Below are 20,908 nucleotides of genomic sequence, written 5' to 3'. Positions count from 1 at the left end.
TTATTTCCTACCAATGAAATTAATAAAAGCAGTGAACTACACTGTAGTACTATCAACTTCCTATGGACTAAATTTAAAAGAATCCGTAATTTAGCAAATCTCTCTTTTCCTCATTTCACACTCCTTGTTTCTCATCATTTCCTGTTTCCTCTGACACGTTAAGAGTGTTCATCTCCATTCCTACCATTTTTCCTCTTACTCTTCCTTTTCACTCTACTTGTCCTGTCTCATCTCAGTCCCCCCAACGAGGGTGGATAAGCCCATCCAGAGCACTCATTTTTGAGATCCTCTCCAGCTCAGAAAGATTGTCCTTCATTTAAAAAGTAGAATGGGCCTTAAATTTTAGTTGAAATGCTATCTTTATAAAATTTAATAGGTATGTCATATACATAATTCCTATTTTAAATTCCATACAACTGTAACAAAATAGAAGTCTGGAAGGCCTTTTAAAGGAGAAAATAAAGTGTAAAAATAAAATACACAAAGCAGCTTTACTGGTTAAGTATACAGTCCTTACAAGTATCACATCACTAGTTTACAAGGTAGAGAAGAGTAATTTCCTACACTGCAGAAATTGTCAAATCTATGATTATAGCCTTTAATTTTAACAAGTCTTCCTTCCACCCCTCACATCCACCTCCGCCCTCGGACCTGGGTTTGTTCACCCATCCCGAGAAATGAAACAGGAATACCGCTGTCTTTCAACTGCGCCGGTTCCACAATCACTAGAATCCTTTGTGGCCTTAAATTAATGAATCTCTACACCTTCCAAACTCCTCTGCAGGTGGCTTTATTTCTTTCAAACAAACATCCACGTGATTAGCAAACACCTCTACTTTGATAGACGGCCACTGAGATCCCTGGGTCCACTTGGGTACTGCGAACCTGCTTTGACAGAAAGCCAGTCAGGCTGCTGCCATGTTGGACTTCTTTTTACCTGCAACAAATTGAAGTTTTTGTAGTCGTTTGCCCACAGCATCGCTTGTTGGATGCCTCTCGTGGCAGCTGAATTAATGACAGCGTTCACTGTTACCGTAGGGTTAGCTTAAAGAGTCCTCTCCGTACCCGATGGCTTCCATCTCTCTGAGAAACAACAGGATGAAAGCTACCATCTCGCACCGCCTTACTCCCCACAATAAAGACAGATATTATTCCCTTTCAGATTTTAAGTGTTACATGCCGCGACCACCCAGCTCAAGTGCCACGTCTGCCTCGCGTCCCCCCTCCGCCCCGGAGGGGCTGGTGAACCGCAGCGCCTCTGGGCCAGGACCAGCAGAACCGTCGTCTGCGACTTGTAGCCTCGGAGCCCCAGCGCAATGCCGACCGCAACCTGGCCGCGTGTGAAGTGTGACACTGAGATCTCCCTTCTGTTCCCTATCTACGTGGTGACACGAGTAGCCAAACTGGCACGACCTGTGGCATTTCACTGTGAGGAAGAAGGTAATCTTCAGTGACATTTACTCTTGTAATTACATCTACAGATCAAAACCTTCTAGCTCTTCTCTATCACCCTCTGCTTCCTCCTCAGATATTGAAGGCTGCACTTGTTCACAACCCCTTCACAGCCTTCCTCATGTATCAGACCTTTCCTTGGAGCAGAAAGAAGTGAGATGCTTAAAGCCAATACAACAATTTGTTGCTGCAAGTACTGGCACTGCTTTCCTTGCGTCGACACCAGTACTTGATGAGTCCACAGCGAGCTGATGCAGAGGTCTAAACTGACAGAAAATCAATCCTCCAAGAAGTCTTTGCAATCCCATAGATTTTCAGCAGCAAATTCCCTAAACCAGCACATCCCGATGGGTACAGGTGCTGACGCCAGAGAAGGGGCAGACAGAACTGAGCTACCACTTTGAATGGCGACAGGCTAATCGAACAACTACATACTCGATCATAAAATTAAATCCCGTACGTAGGTAGACCATGCAGAGTTGCTGATGCGGTTTCTCTCAGGGAATATTAAAATTTAGGACAACTGAACTGTTACTGTTTAAAATCCCAAATAACACTGGAGTCATCCAAGAAAGACATAAACACTCTGTACAAAGCAAAGTCCACCATATCGCACGCTTTAGCTGTCTCACAATTCCTGTATAAAAGAAAGAGGGTACTTAACACACACACACTTGGTTATGTCTTACCTAGAAATACAGTGGTTCCAATTCACATTCAAAAATCCAAAGAGGTGATGCTAAACATTCAACGTCCGTCTGTCACGAAAAACATTCAAGATTACAGTTGGGATCATTGTGCTTTTCCCTCTCTCAATTTTCAGATGAAACTTTCTATCTTAAAAAGGAAATATACCAGATTATATCCATGGAAAACTGTAATTATTCTTTTAAACGTGAAATTTGAAGCTTCCAAAAACTTTTATAGTAATACCATCCAAAAATGCTGCCCAGTTGAAACGATCAGGTACTTAAACTGAATTTTTATCCCATATAATTCTGCAGAACAGATTCAATTTAATTTGGATTTTATAATTAGCTGTTGCCAAGACTGGTACAGCCAAAGGAAATAACGTTCACTGGTGCTGGTATTCATTATATCAAGAATTAAAAGAAATAATAATGAAATAATGAAAATGCAAACCCATTTCCAAAATATTTAGCAATTTATTATAATGGCTACATTTATTTAAAACAATATTTACATTGAAAGAGGTCTGGTTAAAGCAGTTATAAGTTCAGAAATGAATATTCCAATCTTTTGAAGCTACCGAAATAAAGAATGTAATTTATATGCCTAACAGCGATCATTTCATTCTGCAAGCGCTGGGGGGAGGAAGCTGAGAGAAAAACAAGGGGACCAGGTCCTTCACAAGGATTTTTAGGGACAGCTGTTCTTAAGGTCTGGCTCTTAACGTCACTTTTTCAACTCTCTAAATAAAAGAGCTTATAGCAACGCAAGTTTGCTCCCAGAAAAAAGGTGAAGTCAACTTAAGAAAAAGAAATCTGCTACAGAAAAGCTTGGAGGTGAATTTCTGTTCCGACCATAACCTCAACAATGCTAATATAACTCCACAAACACTCTTCTTCCCAAATATTCTGGTTCACTATCCTCACGATTACAGAAAAACAGAGGTCAAGTCATCAGGTCCATAAATCAGCTGAATTAAGTTTTGGCTTTGAAAAACGCATGGTTGTACTTCTGCAGCTATATTTATAAAGATATGACTAAAAACTGGTTCTAATCTAATGATGGACTTCTATTCATTTCATTTCAAAGTAATAAGAGTGCTTGATCACTGCCTAAAGAGGAATTATCTTTTGAAACTCGGGGGTGGTGCGGTGCAGATTTTTTTTTTTCTTCTAAAAATATGGTCCTTACTGCAAATTATAACAATTCATTATAAAAGCAGATTAAATTAAATCAGAATGTAACACTAATTTCTCAAGTAGAGCACCCACATAGGGAACTAATTAGGAATAGCTCCTCTGTGTAAACAAACCTTTGTACCAATTAGTAGCTGGTCAAGTGAGGGAACTCCCTTTCTCTAGGGGGAAAAAAAGCCTATTTTCAGCATTGCTTTATTTTGCTGCTGGCTGCAAATTCTCTCCCGTTCTGTAGCAACAGAGGGTGTTTAGAACTTATATTTCAGAGACTTTGATGGGAACCTGGTCAAGATTTGGAAAAAAAAAATGGCAGTAGAAGGCCTAAAAAAAAAAAAAAAAAAAATCACAGAATTAGGACTTCAAAAGGGATGAGAACAAATCCCGTTCTCTGCCTAGGCCAATTCTGTCCCAAGGGTTTACATAGACCAGAATAGTAACACTGAAATGATTCAAAACAAACAGTGGAGTAAATGAAAAAAGTACATGGGAAGAAGAATTCTCAGTTGTTGTTCTACAATAAGAAAAGCAAACAAATAAAAACCTCAAGGCAAGAATATCATGCCCAGATAGCATTTTCAAAGCGTCAGTTAGGTGCAACAGTAAAGCTACATAACAGGATGCCATTCAAGGGAGGCTGAGTATTCATTTATGACGTTCGAATCTGCTGGACAGCTGTTCTGTGCAAGACAGAACGTACCCGAGTCGACTCTTACCTTGTCGAAGATGATCCAGAGCCCTCCTGATACTTAGACACAGGCTGCGATCTGTGGATTTTAAAATTTGTTTAAAAGAATTGTTATTAATGAAACTGGTTTAATTACTAAATAAAAATCAGAGAAGTTACTTAAATGCCTTCAAAACATAGTAATTTCCCTTGTTTTTTTAAAGTAATGAGTACTGCTGCAAGGTGTCTTCTGCTGTGCGTTACGCCCAGAGCAAAAGGTCAATTAATCTCATAGTACAGCGCATCAGGATAATGAACTACTGTTACCGTGTTTGGGATGCTTGGTTAACTCCAGAGAGGGACGCAGCTTACGTGGGAGAGAAGCCAGGAAGGAGGCATCAGAGAAGGGGCAAAGCAGGAACACCTCGGGACGAGGAAAGGACTGGAAGCACCTCACAGAGCCCAGAAAACCACCATCTCCTATGGAGCGGTGATGTAGTAAGAAACAACTTCTGACCCTCCAGCCCTCCTGGGTTGCAAAACCCAGCACTAGACACCATCATTTTCTACAGCATTTACTGGTTGAAGGTATATGAAACATGACCCCTTCCTCTTGACCCAAGAACAACAAAAATGACAAGTCTGAAGGATTCAGTAACGTCAGCACTAATTAAACGAGCATCTGCGAGAACGTTTCGAAGAGGGTATCCCACTTATTGGACCATGTTGACTCCCAAGCTGCTAAGCGTTAGGTATTTTCCAAGTTTCATGTAACTAAGGTTAACTGGAAAGAGTGGTTAAGCAACAACGCAGCAAGACTCACGTTAAACAGAACGCAAAGAGATTCACTACCAGGAATGAGAGAAAGTGAAGGTGCTAGAACAGAATAGGTGAAAACGATGAGCAGGGATCACAGGTGGGAAGAGGAGACTGGAAAGAACAGAAACAGTGCAGGTAAAGAAAGGACTGTGAAATTTAGATGATCGTCAGAAATGAAAAAGGTGGAATTTAGCTTTGAAAGGGCAAGTCTAGCGCAGACTGGGCTGACACATAACATCAGCTGGCTTTGGAAGAACGTCACGACATGAAATAGGACCCTAAGTCAGTCTGAGAAAGGAAAGAATTTGTTAGCTAAACACCTTTAATTAATTAATCAATTAAAAAATCTCATACCAAAGCAGGTACCTGCAGAACTGTATTTATATGAGCCATGATTTGATCCGTTTATTTGATCCACTCCAGAAGGAGTTCATCAATGTGAGAAGATCAGAAGTTTTTAGTCACTGAAGCCACAGGCAACGCAGTTTAATTGAATTCATGACCCATTATCATAAGAAAGAAAACAGAAGTAAAAAGACCTTAGTAACGGAAAAAAGGTACTAACTTTCCGCTTCTTTCTGGAAGTATTAAATGGAAATATGACTACAAAGGTCATAATTTGAGAGTGAACAACTACTACATTCCCTTCAAGTGCCCAGGACATATCTCACCAAATTCTACAGAAGTTTTTGAACAGAAATGTTTTTCAGGAAAACTAATTAATTATAGAACAAGACTTACTAGTTTAATTATAGTAAAAAATTGCCGGAAACCTTTAAACCGATTGCAAGTGGGACAGAAAAAAATCCAGGCTAAAACTCTACAGAATAAAAATGAAAGATTACTGTAAGAAATTAAATAGCAGAAAAGCTGTGAAATAAATGCAAGAAGAGAAGATAAAATATATTTGATAGAAACTTTAGAATTTGTATATTGCAAAACAAGACAACTGGATTGTTTTAAAGAACTGTATGTTCATCAGAGCATATAAGCCTAGCGAGACTAATTAAAAATGTTGAGATCTAACATAGACCCAAAGAAAGGTAAAAGAGAATTTTCTTGAATTATATTCATAATTTCCATATTTTTGTGTTAGATTAGTTTGTTCCGGTACATAACTTGGCTTATTTGGAGAAAATTAACACTGCTGGCAAGACTAACTCTCACGTGAGAGGTGCAAAATGCACTCACAAAAAGCTTACAGCCTGTGGCTGGGAAGTAGACTGTAACACAGTTACTCCGGAAGTCAAAACACATTTTCATATAGAAAAACTAAATTTTGGAAACAAAACCCCAGCTACTAGCAATGAGTATCTCCTGCTCAGCTGAATCATGAGACGACAAAACCTTTGCAATTTATACAGAATAGCTATCTTAAGCACAACTTAAGTAGTAGCTAGCACTGAATTAGATTTTTAACAAAATAACGCATTACATTCTGGAAGTCTGCTTTTTAACCTTTTTTAAAACTTATCCCGTATATCCGAATTTCTTTCAGTCTAAACCAGAATCAAACTAAAACAATCTCAAATGGGTTGTAAAAATGACGTCAGTCCAATTCACAGAGCTTAATATGACAAAGGGGTATGAAAGGGGCATTAAAAAAGGACTGCAAACAGATGCCAGGAAGCACTTCTCGTTCCGCAAGCAGTAACCGCGTGGAAGGGGCGCAAGGCAAGCTCACTGGGGTCAGACATTTGGACCGAGAGAGATGCCATCGAGTGCGAAAGCAAGTGCCATGGGAGAGAGAGAAGATAAACTACTCCCACTGGAAGAGCTTCATTATTTCCAGTTTTGGGTCTTTAAAGCAGAATATTCCTTTAAAAGTGGAGATAAACAGTCAGAGTCTTCCATAGGAAAGCCGGGGGGGGGGGGCAGATCAACAGGGACAACACTTTAACATGTCTATAAAATAACTAAATATCAGGATACTCCTTACAACACACTGACCTAAACACAGGGTGGAGAAACATGTTTACGAGCAAATGCTCTTCTCCTCAGGAGAATTCATGAGTTGGGAAGAAAGGAAAGTGATAATTTCTTGAACACCAGCATGATAAAACTGGACAGAAACAAACAGAAACTCTGGAAACCTTAGCAAAAACCTTAATACCTTAATGCTGCTTTAAGGGAAGGATGTCAACAAGGAAGCAAGCTATCACATATTAATGCAGAAGAGAAAACTCTCTTTTACTGTTTTGGTAACATCCAGTAAGTCAATTGATCTCTAGTTAAAATGCATTTATACAATGCAACACAGAACTCGGTTCAGTACCCTTAGCCCAGGAGTCTGGGGGACCTGCTGGGAGTAAAGCTGATTATCCACTCAGGGATTTGAGCAGTCGTAGTCCAGAACCAATCTGACTTCAGGCAAAACACAGCTGCTACTTTGGAAGTTTCCCGCTGCGTAAGAAATAATTAAGGCTGTATGATCAGTATTCAATAAAGCGTAAATAGCAAAGATGCAAAATTAATTCTACTTGCAAATAAAGAGTTAAGTGAAGTTGCATTACAGAATGGACTACATAATGTTGTAGTTCAAAGGCGAAACAGAAGAGTTGAATAAGATGAAGTGTGCGTCAGAGGCCAGACTCTGAATCCTAACTATGTAACTGCAATATTATTTCATGTTTTAGAAGTCCTTTACGCAAAAAGTAGAAAGTACATGTTCCAAAATGAAGTTACAAATCTGTATTTTGATTTAAGATATAGAAAAAAAAAGGAACAGCAGCAGAACACACTTATCAATGTATGTACTGAAAAAGCACAGGCTCATTAAAGCTTTTACTACCAAGCTGGTACTATTTAAATATCGTGTGGAAAGATGCTAGAGATGTTAATGGTAATACAGGTAATTCAGGACAGTTCATCCTTAGAGCATCCTGACCCGAGTCTTGATTCTCTCCCCACACAGCCCTCAAACCACAAACCACACCAGGAATTCCCAGCCCAGGAATGGCACTTGGACCGTCACTGTCCGCGTGGGGACCGGGAGCTCAGTTTCTGACCGCGGGACCACTTCCAGGTGGAGGGATACGTGGCCAGTTCAGCAGGCAGCCTATGCCATCCCAAGAGCTATTCCTCATCTCCTGCAGAAGAGAGGTTGTGAGGCCGATGGAAGTGCTCCACGGACTAGAGTTGTCTGTTGAACCAGACTCTGTTAAGTCATTAGGATACTAATAGCTTTAACACTACTTAGAAAATAAAATAAAAAAACCACACACACAAAAAAAAGCCTCACGCCCTACGGTTTTTGCTAAATATAAAGTTAGACTTGCACCTCCTTGACAGGAGGCAATCAGGCAATTAGAAGAGGGCTGAAACATCTGCTTGAGACAGGGATTCCCCAGGGAAAACCTAAAGATCATGCCAACTTAGGTTTGCACTGGCAGGTTGCTACCGCTCCTTTAGTTAACAGAAGGCAAAGCTTAGGACAGGGATACATTTTACACTACTGCCAGGATATACATCCTCTGGTTGAAGACACTGCACATGCCATCTGCTTACATTTAATTTATTCATTTTGATTTAAAATGCCAGGCCATGATTCTTCATAATTTTTTTTTTTAAACTAGCACTTTCAAAATGGCTAATTATACCTATGTATTCCCTGGGGCTTTTCTTATAAAAACAATATGAAACTCAGTTATTCTATGATTTTAAGTTGCTCTGGATTGTTTTTCCAGCTTTCCAAACAAGCTTCTCACTTTCAGGTTTGATAGAATTTTTCCTCCTACCCTTCTAAGCACACAAAGACAATCCTGCCGTTGCCTTCCCAAAGAAGCTGCTGAATCCCAGCTTCCTGGAAAGCAGGATCTGTGGCCACACATGTGTCAGAAAATAAAACAGACGAGGGCACACAGCCACGCTCCGGGCTTGGAACCAGTGAGCATGGTACAGCTCATGGCTGTACAACTAAAATCCTATCCCCCCAAAACAGCACGGCCAGATCCAAACAGCCTTTTGGAAATGGTCCACCGTCTCTCCTAACCCCAGAACTACGCTTAGGCATTATCTGGGACAAAACTGTGTCACAAACAGTACCAAAAATGTAACAGTACAGTCGCGTGCCATATCCATTCCTTAGTTAGTTCCTGCTATGAACATCCATCACGATTATAGTACCCAGTTGCTTCTGGAGAACATCATTTTTAGAAGTTAATTCCATAAGTAGCCCATGCATTTCAGAATTAACAGGTCACCTTTTCCAGGCATTATAGCTTCTGGCTTTAATATCACATCCTTACCTAGGCAATTGTTTCTTTCAAATCATGAGAACAGAACCAAATAAACGTGTAACCGTTGAGCATTTGTGTTTCTACACGTATTACATGCACCACGTGAAAATTTGCACTCTCTAGGTTTTGGACTTTTTTAATGTGTTCAGACAGACTGAAGACGAGCATCTGACTACTTCATTTTAGCAAGTCTGGATTGCTGCCAATAGAATATTAGTCCAGACTGTCAGCTGGTATAAAGCGGGCATAACTCTACTGACAGCATCCCAATGCACAGCAGCTGAGACTCTACTTCTCCAAACTTTACCCACACCGGGGTGGTGGGCAAGGAAGAAATTCAAACACTTTACAAGATTAGTGTTTCAGGAACAAATTTGCTGTGTTTTTTCAGTAATTCACAAACTTATCTATGTCTTCACAAATTTGTTTGTTTCTTCTAAATCAAAAATCCCAACTTACTTAAAAAAAAAATCATGCAAACCTGAATCAAAAACATTTACCCTTAATTTGCACAAAAAGAAACACAAGCAATAAGTCTTTGTAAACACAACAGAGGCACATAAAAAATTCCCAAAGGAAAACACAACTGCCCTGGGGCAAATTGGATGTAAGTATTATAATTAGTAAGAATTACTGTGTTAAAAACTTTTGTTATGCAGTGTCACAGGGCAACAAAAAATTACACTGACAGTGTAAAAACATACATCCCTTTCACAACTGCCTACCTACAGATAACCTTACTACATGCTTCTCCATTCCCAACTCTGCTTACCTTGAAGTAGTCTTAAAAATGTAATAGTATTGACAAAACTGCATATTATTCTGTAAAACTTTGACCAATCATTTATAGCTGTTGGAGTATTGGCTGCCAATCTGGTCCAGTGAGTCCATCTAATAGTCCATCTGATAACCATCTGCTCTGACCCAGATGAACTCCCACACCCCAGCTACTTGGGAATACTTTAATTGCAGTCCCTTGAACTACAGGTACATTTTCTGTCTTTCAAAAAGATGAAAAGATGGCACATCTACCCCAACAGTGACATGACATCAACACTCGCCTAAAGATCATCACTGCAATTAACTAGAAAACTCGCTATAAGATCTGCCAAGAAAAACAACCAAAACCTACAGCACAACAAAAACCCTCCCACATGAGCGAAGTAACAAATTTATTAAATCCCAGCAATGATAACGCTGCTGGCATGAGATAGACATCTGTGTCTCACAGATCTTGGCCTACATCCTATTCTGGTGTGGAAAAAAAAATTAATAAACCAGCTTGAAAGAAAAGAAAATGTGACTTTAGATCCAGAATTAGTATGGTCCTTTTGCTCTGTTCCCAGGATACCTATGGTGACACTAGAAAAGGATGACGCTAGGAGATGACTGCTCATTACTAAGATCTTCATTTTCTCCAACTCCCTTTGGACCCCTTGACAAAATGCTTCATTTCCTAAGAAAGTAAATGTTTGGATCAAAGATCTTTACTTTTCACAGTTGTTGAAGAAAAGTCTGGTTTCTACAGGCAGATCCATTCTGCTGCGATTTCTAAAAATCTTGTGTTGGACTGGGCAAGAAGAGAGACAGCTGATTTACATGCCCTCATCTCAAATCTTTTCACAGCATCAGTAAGTAAAGGGAACGTACAAGGCTGACTAAAGCCAAGCTGATCAATACTTATTATTGACTCAGAGATGCTTTTAAACGCACATGGAGGACATCAGCAGGCAGCATGGTTGAAGCTGACAGTTCGAGACCATCCTGCACATTCCGATGCCGAATCGGGAGCCCATCGAACACCACCTAGTAACCCACGGCAGAAGCTGGGTGGGACTTATTTAGAGCTGTTAATGGCCTTTGCTCTATGAAGAAAATGTGACCCTCATCAGTGGGAGGGCTATGCTTTTTGGCAGAGTGTGTAAAGAAAGTCAGGTGACTCTTTAGGCTTTACTGTACACTGAAAGTCACTGTAAGACTGCAGAGCAAGCGGGCACAAGGACTTCTCCAGTCATGGAAAGGCACCAAGATGTCCCAGTTTGATTTCTGGGCAAGTCTTCAGAGAATCACCTGAATAGTCTGTTTTCTGGGAAACTGGAGATGAAACTTTTTTAAGAGTGCAAAATTAAGCAATAAACTTAGGCATGCCTACCTGCAGTCACTGGCTCAAGGAGGGAGAACACCACACACACTCATTCTTTAACCACCACCAGGAAAGTGTCTGCAGGTTTGGAGGACAGCCTAATCCCCGAGAACTGGGCTTTTTATCTTCTTTCCGAACTCATTTATATACAACTCCCCTTCAGAATCTCTCATCCATACAGAAAAAGAAAAAAAAAAAAAGAAATTATTAGAAGAATGAAATGTTTTACTTCAATGTCAGCTGAAGGAAATACTACCACATACTCTGCTAGTAATACCACATAAAACACAGAAAGCAGAATGTCTCGTACCGTGTACAAGAGAAAAAGCTACCTGAATAACCTCCCCCCAATCCTCGTCTTGTGATTCTCTCTAAAGCGAGTCATATGGCAGCACTTTTCACCTTTTATGGGCAAAAAAAAAAAGGAGAAAGGAAGTCAGCACCCCGAGCGGGACTGCACTGCCACATGCATCGAGAAGCTCAGAGCTGTACTACTGCTCACTCATCCCTACCTCAGTGCATTAAGAATATATACCCTGAGAGAGGGATACCATGAATCAACTGCCATTTACTTAATGCATATATAATTACATGTCACCAAGCGTCTCACGCTGAGCTCGTCACTAGAGAATGCATTAAAAACTAAAGGATAGAGAGCATTTGCTTATCTACCATCTCCTTTCTTTGTGTGAATGCCCTGTTGATCGCATGAGAACCTCTTCTTTGGGAAACAGCTGTAATGACAGTATGACTCAGAGCAGCAATTAAAATTACAGTACTTTCTGCCTCATGTATTTCCATACGTGTCCCACAGCACCCTGGTGCCCACCACCCACACCCAGCTCAGTCCCCCTGCATTTTGTTCAGCAGCTCTACAGGGCAGAGTCAGGGAGAGGTACTCATGATCTGACTGACCAAATTTGGCTTTTTTTGAGAGAACTGTGGAAATTTCATTAGCTTAACACCAGGGAAAGGTAAATGACATACAGAATTCCCTATGTATCAGGCAAAAAAGGAATAAAAGCCTTGTTGTTCTTTTATCAACAGAAAGAAAGAAATCATTGTTTCTGCCTCAATAACCGGTATTAGAGTTAAAAGCCCAAATCGTGAGGAATCCTACCCATAAATAGCTAAAGAATTGAGAAATTATAAGGAAACCCACCTCCTCTCCATGCACAGGTGATGGGATCAAGAATTTGTGGGAAGGCCCACCTCCCGCCCCAGCACGGGCGACGGCGCATCAGCCAGCGCACGGCGGGGTGCCCGCAGCCCCCGCGGCACGCCGCACCCTGCGTCTGCGGAGTCGGGGAACCTGTCTGCCGGCCTCACGGGGACCCATCGCCGATTCAGAACCACCTTGCTTTCCCTCGTCGCTTACGTGCAATCGTTCTGAGTTTTATCTGAATATTGCAACTTTGACTGCTTTGTTTGGGAGCGATCCTGAAAACAACTGAATGCAATTACGTGGGTTATGCTTGCTGGGTCACAGCCCACGCATCAAAGTTAAAATACAGATAAGCATTTCCAGGGTCAGAGTCTCTGTCCTTAAAACATTATTTTTTTTTTTTTTAAGGAAGGAAACAGTCTCCCTGGTTATCAGATCATTATCAGGTCAGATCTGCCAAAACAGCAGAGTTCAGTAAGGAGTTTAAAATAATCCCATCATTTTTTGCAGTCTAACGTTGCTCTTACATAGAAAATGGAATTTGTTAAATATATGTGTATATATATTTCTTACTGTTAAAGATTACCACTTGCTCCTTGGAAGCTTTGAAGTGTAACCAGTGTGTATGTAATTCTCTTTTGACAAATGTTATTTCAGTATAAACATGGAATATTTCTTTAAAAAGTAGTATTTTAACCTGTAGGTGTCCCTTTGCCTTATGAATAAATTAGAAGACACTGAATAACAGCAACCGCAAAAGTACAAACACTTTATTACGATTGTGGTGACTCAGACTGCCAGGATTTGGCAGCCCACAGTGTTCCTCAGCAGCAGAACAAAAGGGGACTTTTTTTGGCGGATTTACTTTTAGTTCAGTAAAGGACAACATGATACTGTCTGTGCCATAATGAATCAAAACCTCAGCAAAACAAAGGCGTAAGTAGTCAGACCCCAACCATTTTTTGTCTCACAGTATAAAAATGGACAAGCAGATTATCTATACTTCTAAGGCCTCTAATATGTGAGCTCTCTCCCTGTCTTTTGGGAAAAAAATAAAATAAATAAAAGTAGTAAGATTATCTAGTTGCAGAAATACGAATCAGTTCAACAGGCAACATATTCCGAGAATACTTCAAGATCAGGAAATATTTTCTGTTTTTCTCTTGAATACAAGAGATGTTGATACAAAATAGTAAGTGGATTTTTAAACTAATTTTTCTCTAATTAAAAACAATGAACCCCGTAGACCCAAGTATCGCACTCTTAACAAAATCTCTCAAGTATTCAGAGCATGAAACACATTTTGAGAGAGACTCGTTTTCCAGCATCCCCATCATGATCTCATTTGGAACAGCAAACCATCCCCGCAGTAATTGGCATCACAGAGCTCCGCTGCAGCACAGCCTTGTGAGAGGGCGAGGGAGGTGTTCCAGTCCTACAGCGCATTTACGCTTTAACAATAAAAACATAGGAAAAACGATTACAGAATATCAGCTCCCATTTCCTCTGCCGCCATCAATTATTAGGGAGATGATTACAGACTTTTTTCCAGAAGCTTCCAAAGATGCCTACATCCGTCATGAAATCTTTATCTGAAGGAGTCACCAGCAGTCGACAGATGATCCTTGAAGCAAACCACTGTGCAGTTACAAAGCCATACAGTACAAGGAGGCAGACCGTGTATATGTGGGTGGGAGAAAGTACAACTGAGACAAAATTAGACTGTTCCTGGAAATAAAACGTAACAAATTTAACAATCTAGCCTTCTAAAATCTAAACAGGTTTGAACAACTCTGAGGAAAATTATTATAAAATTTTCCCCTCACCACTGCCTCCCTCCCCCAATTTCCACAGCATTAAATGAACCCCCTCCGAAAAATTAGGACCAGCAAATCATCTGTACCAGATAAATACCACTGCACATCTCTCATGGAGGCTATTCAAGCACAATTCTGGAATCAATTTACTGGAGATAGGATCATATGCATCAGTTACCAAAGAATTTTCCTTATTCTCCAAAACCAATTCAGCTCCGTAAGTGGCACCATCACTCAGCATTTCCGTACCAGCTAACAACCGACAGTAATGAAGTTTTGCCCCACAGCTCCACACCGCTATTAATATGCATGAGAGAAACCGGAAGACGAACTTTCTCCCCCCTTTCCCAGAAAGCCATTAACTCAAGCTAACCTCCCAGACTTAATCAGGGGTGGCTACAAAATGAAAATTATAATGATCGGGCTAGGTACCAAATACACTTGCAATAAAGAAAATAAAAGAGAAAGCAGGTTTTCTTTGAAATGTCTTTGAAAAACAAGAAAACAACCCCTTCCTCCCGCTTCTCAGTCTAACCACATTCAGTCTAGACAACAATAGTCTTAGGACTCTACTGGGCTCAGTTCAGTTGCAGAGGCAAATAGTACCAAGCTGTCCCAAAATACCCCACCTTCCCAGCAGGCGCTACTCCAAGCAGAACATGGGTCTTCTGGCCATCTTGCATCTGCAAGCCAAGCGTAGGCGCAGTGGATGTCGTAAAGCATCTCAGCAAAGATGAGATGCCTATGTTGGACAACTGAATCAAACCAGGCTCAAATTGTGTCCTAACCCCAAAAAAAGGCTTTGTCCTGCCGGGAACCTCAGTCTTCCCAAAGTTTGGCCTTCATCCCCCCCAAAATCTACACTTTTCTTAGATTTACTAGTCCATATGAGACTAGAAGCACAAAATGGACTCGCAGGAGAATTTTGAACATGGCTACAATAAATTTGGGTACATAACAGCAATTAAAATAACTGGAATAGTAAGCAGGAAGCCATATAACCTAATAGGAAACAAAGTTGTGAAGCTGTACCTTACACATCACCTATCCTAGAAGCTCAAGAGGTACCTATGTTATTAAAAAGGGTTGTAAACCATTCAGGCCTCCCCAGGAGCAAGGTACAAAGTCATCCCTTTCACAAGCTGATGAGGAGTCATGTAATTTTGAAGTTTCAGATGAGCAGGCAGAAGCGTGCCCCCAGGCACCATCGCGCAATTTAAGAGCATCAGGAAAGCGACCACAGAAGAAGTAAAAGTGGGTGGTAGGCTCTTTCCAGGCGAAGAGGCTGGCTCACAACCACATCTCTGCGTGCCAGGGTAGTGCCCTAACCCACAGACTATACTCTGTCCTAACCATTCCTGCTGAAGCTATGAAATGGAAAAATATTTACTGGATGAAAGAATGAAACACCCATAGAAACCAGGTTTCCCTCAACTCAGCTGAATGCCTTGATCACAGGGCAGGAGTCACTCTCCCTCTGGCCTAATTAATTACTTCTTTCAGTAGTTGCAGGTGAAATGAAGGACAGCTTATGACATGCTGCTGGTTGCACTCTCCTGGGAAGAGGGGGATGTGAGCTCAAGTTCCTTCAAGCTGAAAAGGGGACAGAGAATCAAGCTTCACACTTCACGGGTGAGGGATGTAACTAATGCACCATCAAATATAAGGAGAAGGAGAGAGATAAACATCATTGCAAATGCTTCTTCCTCGAGTTTGAGTGAATAGCTTACCCTTACTTATTTCTTAGCAAAACAAGCTTTTCAAATCTTGAGGGAACATTCCCATCCCCAGATGCCAAAGGCAGTTAGGCAGGAGAGAGATACCACTCTCCAGAACGGTCATGGTGGTAACAGCTCTAGATGGATGAAGAAATGAAGCTCTGTGCATCTGATTTTCTTTACAGTAAAAAATAGAGACAACAGTGTGCTTTCAGATATGAGTTTTAAGAACATCAACCTCAGCTTTGAGGCATCTAATTGTAAAATAGGGCATGCAAATAATTTATGAATTCAGGCTGTAATTCAACAGGGAGAAGGATTTCCCCCCCCAAATCCCATAAATTATATATAAAAAAGCTTCTAACAACTACTTAAATTTTAAGTTAAACCTATGTATATCAGAGACCTATAGGAGAGTACAGAATGGCTGTTATCTAAAATGTCAGTGTAAGTCTACACATCCCCTTAAAAACACCAAACCACCTCCACAGTGTTATTAAATTGTGCAAACTCCAATGCCCAGATATGACTCGGTCATCCAGAGCTCACCACACCCAAACAGGGGACCAAACTCAAGATCCCAGTATGCTCCATGCCATATTCTACACATGGCAACTCCCATGCCGTATTGATGCTCTTCAACAGGTCTGAGGGACATATATTCATGAATCACATTTATTAACTTAAGACTTCAACCAAGCCAGACTAGCACTTGTGATAGGCACACATAACACCACAAGTTGCACGGCTACTGGAACCTTCAAAATGAACTTTTCACATTTTACAGACTTTACAAATTCCTTACACAGATTTACTGAAAAATAAGCCTCGGACTTACGCATTAGCTTCACCTTTTGCACTGCTGTTCATCCAAACCATAATGTTAAAAGTCAACCTGTTGACCTGCCACTATGAACAGCCCTACACAAGTACTATCACAGACAGGAAAAAAAGGATAAAATGCACAAAGAAGTCCCATAGAGCATTGGTTATGTAGTCGGTTGTCAAGTTCATAAATTAGACAAGAATATTTCAGCCGTTAGCATGCCGAAGTAGCCATTCCTGAATTAAGGTAAGACTGACTGATATTTAACTTAATGTAAACATGAAGATACCAACCATGAGATTATTTCTAAACATTTAAAATCCACAATAATAAATAAAAATCTTTCAAGCACCTGGGTGTCAGTGCCGCACTAGGTCATATCTGTCCTAAAAGGTATTTGTCCTATATCTATTACTGTTATTTTTCCTGTAAAGCAACTACTGCTACCAGTTTAAATCAAGAACTTGTATCAAGCAGTATATAAAGACAGAAAATAAGACACGTTTCTCATTTTAATTGGAAGTCTGAATTGGAATTCTGTGAAAGTAGAAGAATGGTAAATTCAGTACTTCACAAGAATTAGGACCTGTACTTCTCACATCATTCACATTGCTCTCATCATCATTCACACGAGTGCATAGCAGCTTCTATTACAATTTTAATTTAAACAACAAAATTCAAATTTATGACTGCATTTTTTGCAACTCTCAAGCTGCCCCATATATTAAATATTTTAATTCATGCCTCTCAAACTGTTTTCTCTGATTTAATGTTACTGTTTTGCATTCCTAGATAACATGAGTAGAAAGCACTGCTAAAAGAATGATTGATAATACTGAAACAGATCCAAATACGTACTGAATTCAGTATGGAGGAAACACTAAGAGGCTCTGGCTCCTTCAAATCAACATATATTATTAGTATGCATATTCCCCTGTCCACTGATGTTATAGGTCACATTGACATGCTCAGTTTGTCTCCAGGGATTTAAATAGGAGACCTAATGATGTCTGGATTGCATACAGGTTTTGGATATAGAATGATATTTTTCTGTTTTGTATAAAATGTGAACTGAATGATCAAGTTCATGTGCTACTGCATGCATTATGCACCTAGTGCTAAAGAATGCCAGTGATTCTACAAAACTCCTTTACAGTTTCTCTAAAAACTCTAATTAAAAGGGTATTTGGAAATACATATAAATATGATCGATTAAAGAGGTCTTACTTATTTATCGTATCTGTACACCTACAAAATATGATTTCTGTTAAAGTATGGAATTGTTATTCATCTAAAAGACAACTATAATTTTCGACACACATTTTGAGCTCTCATTTTGTGTAACACCTAACGTGGAAATCTGCAACATACTGCACATGCAAATCCTCAATGTCTTTGTGAGACTACCATACTGCTGAGGACAAGATATTTCAGCCTGACAAAACAGTGTCAAAAAATGATGTCATGAAGACAAGCTAAGCACACTAACAATGAATTATCTTCCCAGCACTATAAAATTCACTAATAGACTCACTAGTATGGCGAAATGACATCTGCTGACAGTAACTATGCAGTAGTATCCAAGATTATCACCATTTTTCCTCTGTGAATTAACCAAGTATTTTTTATTCTAATTACTGGCATACATTGTCTTTTTAATCACTTGTGGTTTGTTTATTTTCTGTTTTTAATAGAGAACAGAAGTTCACGGAAAAAACAAAGCGTCGCTGCAAAAACAGCACAGGAGGGTAGTGAAAAAGTACAGAGCAGAATACAATAAAATATTGGGCAGTCATTAAGAAACCATATAAATAACACAGAGAGCCTTTCTTATACTTGCCATAGTTTACATTTAAGTAAACCTTAAGGACCAGATAGCTATACTATGGTGGTTCAAATTTTATTCTTGCCCCTTTATGCTTTTTATGAATTTAAGTCAAACCCTTCATGCTATTCCCATAATCTGTAATTTTATTTCCTTAAAACATTTTTTTAAAGTCTATCCTACGAAAGCTAAATTAGTGAGTAGCAGGGCTTTATCATTCGTTTTTAATTCGGGCCTGGTGGGGTGGGTGGGTAGGGGTATTAGAGAAGAGTAGAAAGGAGAATCAAACACAAGAAATTACAAAGTTTGTTCCTTAAAAAAAATAAATAAGTACATTGCTGATGTATAAGTCTTCCTTACATGTTATAAAAATATGAAAGTTAGCATAACAGAGAAAAGGGAAGTATCAGCTTGGTTCTTCCCTGTGTAATATGAGTCGGGGTATTTTTGTAGAGCAGTGCTGAGCATGTGAAATTCTCTGCCCACAAGGCAACCTCATGTCACGACAGCGTTTCATTCCAGATCTCCCCACCTAAGAGTTCACAGCCAAAGTCGTTTTCATTTTTTTCAGACCTTGCAGATGGTGAAAACAGGAGAAGCAAAGCAAAAACATCCCTATCCCCCTTAACTTACCCTTTCCCCATACCCACACGAAGTGCCTTTAGGAGCTGGTAAACAAAAACAGAGTGCAAAGACTGGCTGTATGGCAATCAAAGACTACCAGGAACAAGCTGGAAACCAACTCACATCACCACCCTCAGCAAGTTATTAGCAACACCACTGGAAGCATGTGAAGTTAAGAGTCTTGCTGTGCTGCCAGTGAATTACAGAGCATTCGATTTTACACAGTGGCATCATGTATGACCGAGACCTTAGCCTAACAAAACCCAGATAAATAAACCTAAAGGTAAACCGTCTTGAAATTAAACTAGGGAAAAAATAATAATAGTTAGAACAGATGCAAGCGTGGTAACTGTTCACTAGAACACATCTCAACATGGACAGAGATTCAAACAGCGAGATGAATGCAGTATTACAGGTCGTGTTTTTCATCCCGTGTCTAGGTATATCCCTCTGCAAACACCGCGTTTACAGCACCCTGCATCCAGCAGCCACCAGCAGCGGGAAGAGCAAGTTTTCGGTATAACCGAAGTTGTGAGTTTAACGCCCCTCTTTCCCCCCACTGCAGAGGCGCACTCGCCCCAGCAAGGCAGGGCGGCGGGCGGTACCCCCGGCCAGCCTTAGGGGTACGCCAGGCTCCCCCGGGCCCGGGCGCGGACAGAGGCAGGTCCCGCACCAGCGCTGCCCTCCCCTGCAGCCGCGGCGGCTCCGGCATTCACCGACCGGCAACGAAACCCAGGGACTTCCACGCTGCGGGGCCCGGGCCCGGGGGACGCGTCTCCCCCTGCTGGGGCAAGGCCAACGGGGGAATCTCCACGAGGACTCGCACCGCAACCGATGCCGTTCCAAAGGCAGCCGGTAACCGAGGCGAAGCGAGCCCCCCCGGCGCTCACCGAGCTGGCAACGGTCTGGGGCCAGCGCCTTCCCAGGCAACAGTTGGCCGCGTCCCCCGGCGTCCCCCCCGCCACCGCCTGCCCACGCTGGCCCCGCCGCCAGGCCGCCCCCGCGGCGGCGGTGCGAGGGGCAAGGGCAGCCGCGCCGCCGGCGGCCCGGGCCGGCCGGGGAGGGGTGACCCGGGACCGAGGAGCGGGCACAAAGGCGGCTGCGAGGGCTCAGCGGAGACGGCAGCGGGGCGCGGGGGGCCCTCCGGGCGGAGAACGCCCAGGGGCTGCAGCGCCCCGTCCCCGCCCCGCTGCCGGCGGGGCTGATGCGGGGGACGCTGCGGGAGCGAGCGGCAGAGGCGGCTCAGCCCGCCCGCCCCGCGCAGCCCTCGGGCGGGCGGCGGCACCCGGCCCTGCCGCGCCTCCCCCAGCTTACCTGGGCCGCCCGTCGCCGCTCGCCGCTGCAGGGACCCTCGTCCATCCCCCGCGCCTCACAGACAGCCGCCGGCGCTGCGCTGCGCGGCGCGGCCCAGCCCGACCCGGCCCAGCGCGACGCTCGCAGGCCCGCCCCGCGGTGGCTGCGTGCGGCTCCCGCCGGCGGCCGGCCCCGGGCGGGCGGGCGCGGCTCCCTCGGACCCGCCTCCCGCCGCCGCGGGCTGAGGGGGGCGAGGCGCCCTCCGCCGGGGGCGGGAGCGGGAGGAGGGGTCCCCGGGGCGGTGGCGGATGGGGAAGGGGGGGCGCGGCTCGGGACAGGGGGAACGGGGAGAGGGGGCGGCGGGGAACAGGAGGGGGGGGTCCCCCCTCTCCCCACAGACCTTACGCGGGGACCCTCGGGCTCCCCAGCCCGGCGGGC

The 20,908-nt window shown here is 42.3% G+C and overlaps 1 protein-coding gene across 4 annotated transcripts in view; it reads right to left on the bottom strand.

Annotated features, from left to right (window-relative positions):
* The window catches only part of CYRIA (CYFIP related Rac1 interactor A), a 57,518-nt gene extending 36,846 nt beyond the window's left edge, over positions 1 to 20,672 (bottom strand). For all 4 annotated transcript variants that reach the window (XR_012672875.1, XM_075145025.1, XM_075145023.1 and 1 more), the window contains exons 1-3: positions 20,492 to 20,672; positions 4,052 to 4,102; positions 2,142 to 2,210 (exon numbers count right to left, since the gene is read on the bottom strand). The gene's annotated coding sequence lies outside the window, so the exon portion shown is untranslated. The remainder of the gene's footprint in view (positions 1 to 2,141; positions 2,211 to 4,051; positions 4,103 to 20,491) is intronic.
* Between the last annotated feature and the right edge of the window lie 236 nt (positions 20,673 to 20,908).

This window comes from Calonectris borealis, chromosome 3 (genome assembly GCF_964195595.1).
Source record: "Calonectris borealis chromosome 3, bCalBor7.hap1.2, whole genome shotgun sequence".
Lineage (NCBI taxonomy): Eukaryota > Metazoa > Chordata > Aves > Procellariiformes > Procellariidae > Calonectris > Calonectris borealis.
Note: the sequence above shows the minus strand (reverse complement) of the source record. Positions and strands in the feature narration are given on the sequence as shown.